The 7,934-nt window shown below is 37.9% G+C and overlaps 1 pseudogene; it reads right to left on the minus strand.

Annotated features, from left to right (window-relative positions):
- Positions 1 to 2,772: 2,772 nt before the first annotated feature.
- On the minus strand, positions 2,773 to 7,677 carry LOC103725997 (annotated as a pseudogene).
- Positions 7,678 to 7,934: the final 257 nt, after the last annotated feature.

The following is a 7,934-nucleotide window of genomic DNA, read 5'->3' on the forward strand; positions in this document are numbered from 1 at the left end:
GAACTGGAATTATAAGACATGTACCTAGCATTTTTACTCACTAAGCCATCTCTCCAGCTCCTCAAATACTCTTTGATCCCAATTGTTTTTTAAATAATATTTCTGATTCTTTGAGAATTCCATGCAATATGTTTTGATCATATTCAGATCCCTTCCCTTCTCCTCTCAGATTACCCCACCTTCCTAACCCCCACTTCATGGCCTCTACTTTTTTAAGGCCTATCAAGTTCAGTTTGTGTACTACAAACACTCTTTGGTTTGAGTCCATCCCCTGGGGCATGGTCGACTTATCAGGGATAATGCCCTTAAAGAAAACTAACTCTTCCTCTCACAGCAACCATAAATTGCCAATAGTTCCTCAGTTAGGCCTGGGAGTTCATGCCCACCTCCCCCTCCATGCTGGAATTTTGTGTGACTTAGGCTTGTACACGTTGTGTGAACGCTGTCAAAACTGTGTTGGTTCATATGTACAACTGCCTTGTTATGTCTGGAAAACATTGATACCTTGTATTCATCCCTCACTTCTGGCTCTTACTCTCTCCCCCTACCCTTCCTGAGATGCTTCCTGAGCCTTTGGGAAGGAGGTGGATATAGGTGTCCCACTCTGGGGAAGAGGTGTGATATAGGTGTCCCACTTGGGCTGAGCACTCCATAGTCTCTTATTCTCTACAGTGACCAGTTGAGTGTCTCTGTATTTATCAGCATCTGCTACAAAAAGAAGCTTCTCTTGTGAGAGCTGAGAGATGCACTAATCCATGAGTATAGCAATAAGACATTAGGAATCAGTTTAATATTATGTCTGTTTAGCTCATAACACAAGTAGGTCTCCCCATGGCCTATAACCTGTTTAGCTACAGGAGCTTGGCCGTGATAACAGTGCCAGGTATTGGCTCCACCTTACGAAAGCGGGTCTTAAATTCAACAAGAAGGTTGTTGGTTGGGCTTATCTTTCCAGACTAGTTTTTTATTATAGCTCACAGGGTTCACAGATGGATAAGGTTGACAGTTACTTTTTCCTTACAGTAGCATGCATAGCATCTTCCAGTACTATGAAAACTATCCAGTAAAGAACCAGCTCTTAGATTCACTGATTCTTTGGATTGTTTTCTTTGTTTCTATTTCATTAATTTCTGCTCTGATTTTTGTAATTTCTTGTCATCTCTTATGTTTGGGTTTGGTTTTTCCTTGCCTTTGTAGAGTCTTGAGATGCACTATCAAGTCATTTATATGTGCTCTTTTTGATTTTTTAATGTAGGCACTTAGAATTTTAAACTTCCCTCTTACAACTGATTTTAAAGTGCACCAGAGGTTTCATTGTATTGTATTATCATTTTGATCATATTCAAGATACCAACTCTTATGTTGAGGTCCTTGATCAGTTTGGAGTTGAGTTTTGTACAGGATGAGGGATGAAGATCTAGGATAATTCTGCTACATGTAGCTATCCAGTTTGATCAGCACCATTTGTTGAAGACACCATGTTTTCTCCATGTGTTTTTGGCTCCTTAGCTAAAAATCAGGTGGCTGTCAGTGTGTGGATTTGTCTGGGTCCTTAACTCTATTCCATAAATCAGTGCATCTGTTTTTTGCCAGTACCAAGATGTCTTTCTTGCTATAGCTTGGTAGTATAATTTGGAATCAGGGACAATGGCACCTGCAGCTCTTCTTTTACTGTTCAGGATTGTTTTTGGCTATCCTGGGTTTCTTGTGCATGTTTTCATACGAAATTTGAGATTATTTTTTTCAGTTTCTGTGTAGAATTGTGTTAAAGTCTTGATAGACTTTGTGTTGACACTGTAGACAGCTTTAGGTAAGATGGCCCCTTTTATGATATTAATTGTACTGATTCACAAGTATGGGAGATCTTTCCATCTTCTCGTATCTTCTTAAATTTCTTTCTTGGATGTCTTAGTTTTTATTATATAAGGCTTTCACTTCCTTGGTTAGATTTATTCCAAGAAAAATTTTTTGAAGATGTAGCAAATAGGGTTGCTTTGATTCTCTCATAGGATTAATTACAACATACCATACCCTCAAAACTCTTTCAACTCCAGAGCCATCTGCAACTTCCAAGTTGGCGACTCATCCAAATGCATGCTATTTCCCACAGTGCAACTTTATGCTTTGCTTAGTTCTCCAATGAACAGTGAGTTCTGAATTCTCCTTTGCCCCTCCGACTTCTGCAGTGCCTCAAGAGGGAACTAACGGGCTGCTTTGTGGATGGAATCTGCCTATCCAGAACAAGGAAGTCTGACGGGCGTGAGCACTTCTTTATAATTTACATTGATGGATCTACCACAGAGCTGTGTGTGTTAACAGTCAGCAATCTTTTTACTAGAAATCAACTTTAACTCTAATTAAAATGTGACTAAATTCCACTGTGTGTTCACTATGTGGCAGACATTGTATTAATTTTAATGAAATAGGCCATTAACTCTTCTCATTCAACCAATGAATAGGATTCCGTTACTATTCCCATTTTAGACATGAGAAAGATGAGGCTCAGAGGGTTATGTTACTCAGCTAAGGTATCATTTGCAAGTAGACAAGGTTTATTCACTTTCCATCCCCCACAACTCTGTCCTGTGTGAATCTTTTCTTTTTCCAGAGCTTTTATATTCGTATTTATTCTTCATTTAACTTTTAAAACATTACTATATTTGGGCATTAAAACAAAAACTACAGCCAAGTAGTGAGCATATTATTACAGTCCTTCAACCATTCACTGCTACGTGAACAATGCCAGCAGTGAGTGTTAACTCACTGTCCCCATTAAGAGGATTGACACTGAACACCACCTCTGGGGTGATGGTCATCATCCTCATAGGCTCTTCCATTATAATGGTGTCATCTTTCCTGATTTGGATCAAAGGCCACTAGTTCTATCTGACCCATTTCATCAGTCTCTTCTACTTCTTCTCAGAGAGAGTTTTTCTGGCAAAGATAGTTTATCAGGAGAAAAAAAAGCCATTTTCAAGAAAGTTTACCTTAAACTCAATTAGATATGGTTGACGGTATATTGGCATACCTTCATTCAGCACATATTTGATATCTCCCTGCTTGACAATCTGACCTGGGTGAGAGGTGATGACTATGGTTTGGTTGTCCAGAGTGGATATTGGGTTTTGGAAGCCACACAATGCTTCAGCGAGTTGTGTGTCCATACACATGAAGTGGTCCTTTCCTTGTCGAGTGAAAACAACATGGTCCTTCTGACCTAACACAATGGTAATAGCTCCTGGCTCCAGTACTGATTCTTGGCCTACTTCACCATGGAATGATATCTTCTGGCCATCTTTCATGCCTTTGTCAATACAAACTTCTGAAATCTTCTTCTCTTGAACAATCTTTCTTCCGTTGTAGCTTTTACATCTGTCTTTTGGACTGATCTGTTCTCCATGACCCTGGCACTCCATGCACACAGACTGAATTTGCTGCACCATTCTGGGTCCCATCTGGTGAATCCTTATTTGCATGCCAGTACCCTAGCAGTGGGGACAGCATGCCACTGCTCCTTTCTTACCAGCTCACGCTTCACATTTGTCACACATCACATTCTTTTGTAGAGTCTGTTTTCTTGTTGCATGATTAGATAAGTCTTCTAAGGTTACTGAGAGCTGATGTACAACATTTTTACCTCTCCTCTCTCTCTCTCCCTCTGCATCCTCTCTACTCCTCTGAAGAACATATTGAAGATGTCCATGGGGGAGCCAAAACCACCCCCTGCTCCGCCCTCTTTAATGGGCTGCTTTCCTCCTTTTCTTGGAATCAGAGGGAACTTCATAAACTTGAGAAATCTGTTTAAACTTATCTCCTTCATTTGGATTCTTACCAGGGTGGTACTTCAAGGTCAGTTTCCTGTACGACTTTTTCAATTCTTCTTGGGTGGCTTTAGGTTTGACCCCCCAAACCTTAGAAAACCTAACTCCAAGTTACTTAAATAAATGATTTTTTTAAAAATCATTTGTTTAATAACCACATACTTAGAAGAAGCATTTCATTACAACAGCATTGACATATTCAATAACAATTTCCTGAGCTAAGATACATCTCTTTCAAAATTGGCTGTAAATTTTTAGGTTTACAATTGAATTATTACAGTTATACACTATTGTACTCAGTATAAACCCTGTAAGACATAAAATTAAATGAGGTTTTAACCTTTAAAAAAGATCTCCATTTCATGATTAAAATACAGTTTCATACAGAAAAATCCATTTTTTTAAAAAGTTAAAAAATATCTTTAATGAATCACATGTAAAGTCACTGAGAAATTATAACAACAAAGACGATCTTTCCCCCCCTTTGTTAGTGTACATATTTACAAGATTTCTAATGGAACTGATATCATCCTCTCTTGGAACAAAGCTTGTCTTCCTAAATACAAACTGAATTAATTTTTAATGAAGTAATTCAGAAAACTACTAAGTTTTTGAATCTTATATATTGGCAGAAGTTAGATTTGTCTAGTTTTCTTTTTGTGAAAGTCATTTTTCAACCCTCTTCTGTCCGTGGGATATGTACACCTATCTTTTTTTATCATTATTTTTTAAATTTTTAATAACTACATGATTAGAAGAAGCATTTCACTACAGATTTAGCATATTCAGTAACATACTCCAGAGCAAGAGCACATCTCTTTCACAAGTGGGTGCAAGATTCTAGGTTCACAGTTGAGTTAATACAGTTACACAATATTGAACTCAGTATAAGCCCTGTAAGACATAAAATTGAATGAGTTTTTTAACCTTTAAAAAAGATCTCCATTTCATTTTAGAATATATTGTTCCTTGCAGAAAGACTCATTGTTTTTGCTACTAACACTGAGATGTTGGCACATGCATCTCTAATCTGTATGTATCTGATCATTACTAGTCATAATCGGTTGTACTTGGATCCTTGGCACCCAATAAAAATTGGGTTAGTTTAAGGGAGCGGGGGAGGGGAGGGTATACAAGGAACCTAGGAGATAAGTTTTTAAAATTTGTGGATTTTTTTTGTGTGTATATCACACAGAACATCCGAAACCATCTTGTTCGACTATACACCAACTTCCCAGATGGCACCCTCCCATAGCCTCCCTCCCCCGACTAGAGCCCTTATACTCTGACATCCCTGCTACTGTCTGCTGTGTTGTCGGCACCCCAGCCATTCCCTACTACTTGCCCTTCTGGTGAATCTAGTCAGGTCTTTGTTTTAGGAGGGTCAGCTCTTCCTCCTCTAGCAGCAATCAGTTGTCAGTATTCCTTTAGATGAGATTAGGGTCTGCTGTTCATTTTCCCAGTTCTATGCTGGGTTACTATCTGGGAGTCCCTTTGGCCACCCTGGCTGACAACTCAAAAGAAGGTATCTCCTATCTGGCATTAAATAAATGAATTTTTAAAAAAATGATGGATAGTATTATTCTGGGAGAAATGACAGAGAAAGATGCCTCTTTGAGTGATTTGGATTTTCCTTGGCTTAGACTATGGTTTATATCGAAATAAAGTACACACCTCTGCTACTCCCTTATTTCCTGCATAATTATTTAATCTGTTTATTTGCCATTTGTTTAATAAGTTCAATAAGCAGGTGTAAAAACTTATATAGTCTCACATTGGAAATGAAAGAGAAAGAGCCATTTTATACTCATAGATTACACATGACTGAATAAAATTCTAAGTCACTCAAGCCAATATTAAATATAGCTGGTTTAAGCAGCAAGGGATTTATTAGGAAGTACTGAGTAGTGTACCCAATTTCTGGCAAAGCAGCAACTTATAGAAGGAGTTTATCTGTGCCTATAGTTACAGAGTCGGCCTTCATGGAGGGAGGGATGGTGGCAGACAGAAGTGGCTATAGCAGAAACATGAGTGCTCCACACCATCAGAGACCAATTTGTATTGCATGCAGTCCAAAATAAAAAAGCAACCAGAGGAAAGGCTCATTCTAGAACAGTCCCACTCTTCCCTGAAAATCTCTAGGCAGTTGGTGCTTGCTGAGAGAGGAAGAGGGAGGGACATTTTTCTTTAGTGATGCAACAGTAGAAAGTTGCCCATTCTCCTGTAAATAATCTCTAACCCAAACTCCTGTAAATAAATCTAATTATAAACCTAATTAGGTCCATTGAGTCATACTCCCCCCCTCCCACACACACACATACAAGCACACACAAATAAAAACAACCTTTAAAATAGTAGAGGAACTAGTTAGGAAGAAGAAGGGAAATAAAGATCACCAGGAGTGGGGGTGGGGGGAATCAAGAAAATAATTGGGTGAACACGATCAAAATACATTATGTTGCATGTATGAAAAGAGCTAATGAAACCCGTCATATGTACAATATTTTTGCTAATGAAAAACTATAAAAAGAAAAGAAAATTTGCTAACAATATACATCTGGGCAAACAGACACTGAGACTTGAAATTACCTGTCACAGAGCTGACCCCCAAAAGTCAATGTCTCCACTGCCACCAAGTCAAGAGGAGTAATGTCATGTGTTCAGCTGTGACTCACCTTGCTCACCGGCTGGTTTCCTCATATTTTTTTGTCAGTCTGGGAGAGAACTAGGGCCTATCCAGCCCCTAAGGTTCAGGAGGGCCTCTGACTTCTGACTTTCCATTCTCAGAAGTGTGCTGAGGCATGCTAGCAAACAGGTAGAACAGAAAATGAAGCAGAAGGCAGCTTCCTATGTGGGGTAATTAGTTGGCAATTTTCTCTTTTCAGTAAACACTTGGTATTTTTCTAAATCTGGACATAGTAGATCTATGTAATGGTGAATCTTATGTATCAATATGGGTAGGCTATAGTATGTACTTAGATATTTAGTCAAACACTAATCAAGATGTTGCTGTGAAGAAATTTCCCTGATTCTGTCATCTACAATCAGTTGAATAACAGGAAGCCAATATCCCTTGTTGGGTGGGTCACATCCAATGTCTTGAAGTCTTGACTTAGAGCAAAAATGACTGATGTCTATCATAATAAATATCCCTCTGAAATTTTAGGTATGAAACAATAAGCACCTATTTACTACTCATGTAAATCTGGCATGTGTTCAGCAGCTTTCTGGGACAGATGGCTCTGGGGTCAACAAGGAAGGAGAAAAGGAGGCCTGGAAGAGTAATATCTCTTTGAACACCCTAAACCCCTTGTTCACATTCATTGGCCATGAGGTGGTCATGTGGTCTCCACCAAATTACAAGAGAATTTGGGAAGTGTGGAAGAGAATATGGATATTTTAAAGCGCCAGCAGACTCTTGCCTGCATTGCTGCTAGAACATTTAACTAAACCATATTAAATACATGCTATTTAAAAATTTCTTAGCGAGAATTTTTAGGAGGGAGGGAAAGAGATTTCTCATAGTGTAGTGACTTTATTATTGCAGGATATAATCCTAAATAGAACTATGAGACAAAATATATTTATGTTATAAATTTAATAGATCCTTGTAAAGGAATCCCTGAAAATATGACACAATTTCCCTAATACCAAGAGTAAGGAAGCGTTTGCTTTGTGAACTCTTATCATTATTGGATGCTACTAACATTTTAAAAATTTTCCATTATGTGATGATACTTTCAAGTTGTACATTTTCATTTTAGTTATATGTAACATCTCCATGTACGTACTGATTATAGTTCCCATTCTAGACTTACTTGTAATACAATGAGCCTATTTCTTTATTTGATGGCATGACGTATTCTTATCTTGAAGAAGTAACTTTATTTATTTTATGGGAATTCTTCTTGCCTTTTATACAGATATATTTTTGCTGCTAGGTTTTTGCTTTGTTTGTGATAACTCTTGTAATCCCAGATAATTTTTATGTGCTCAAATCCATGCTGCTTTCTCTCTATCATGTATACTCTTTTATTTAGGATATAATCAAAGTAAAAAAATTATCTGAAATATTCTTTCACTATTTCCTCTGGTAAATTATATTTCATTTTA

The sequence above is a fragment of the Nannospalax galili genome, unplaced genomic scaffold (assembly GCF_000622305.1).
Source record: "Nannospalax galili isolate Female #2095 unplaced genomic scaffold, S.galili_v1.0 scaffold929, whole genome shotgun sequence".
In the NCBI taxonomy this organism is placed as follows: domain Eukaryota; kingdom Metazoa; phylum Chordata; class Mammalia; order Rodentia; family Spalacidae; genus Nannospalax; species Nannospalax galili.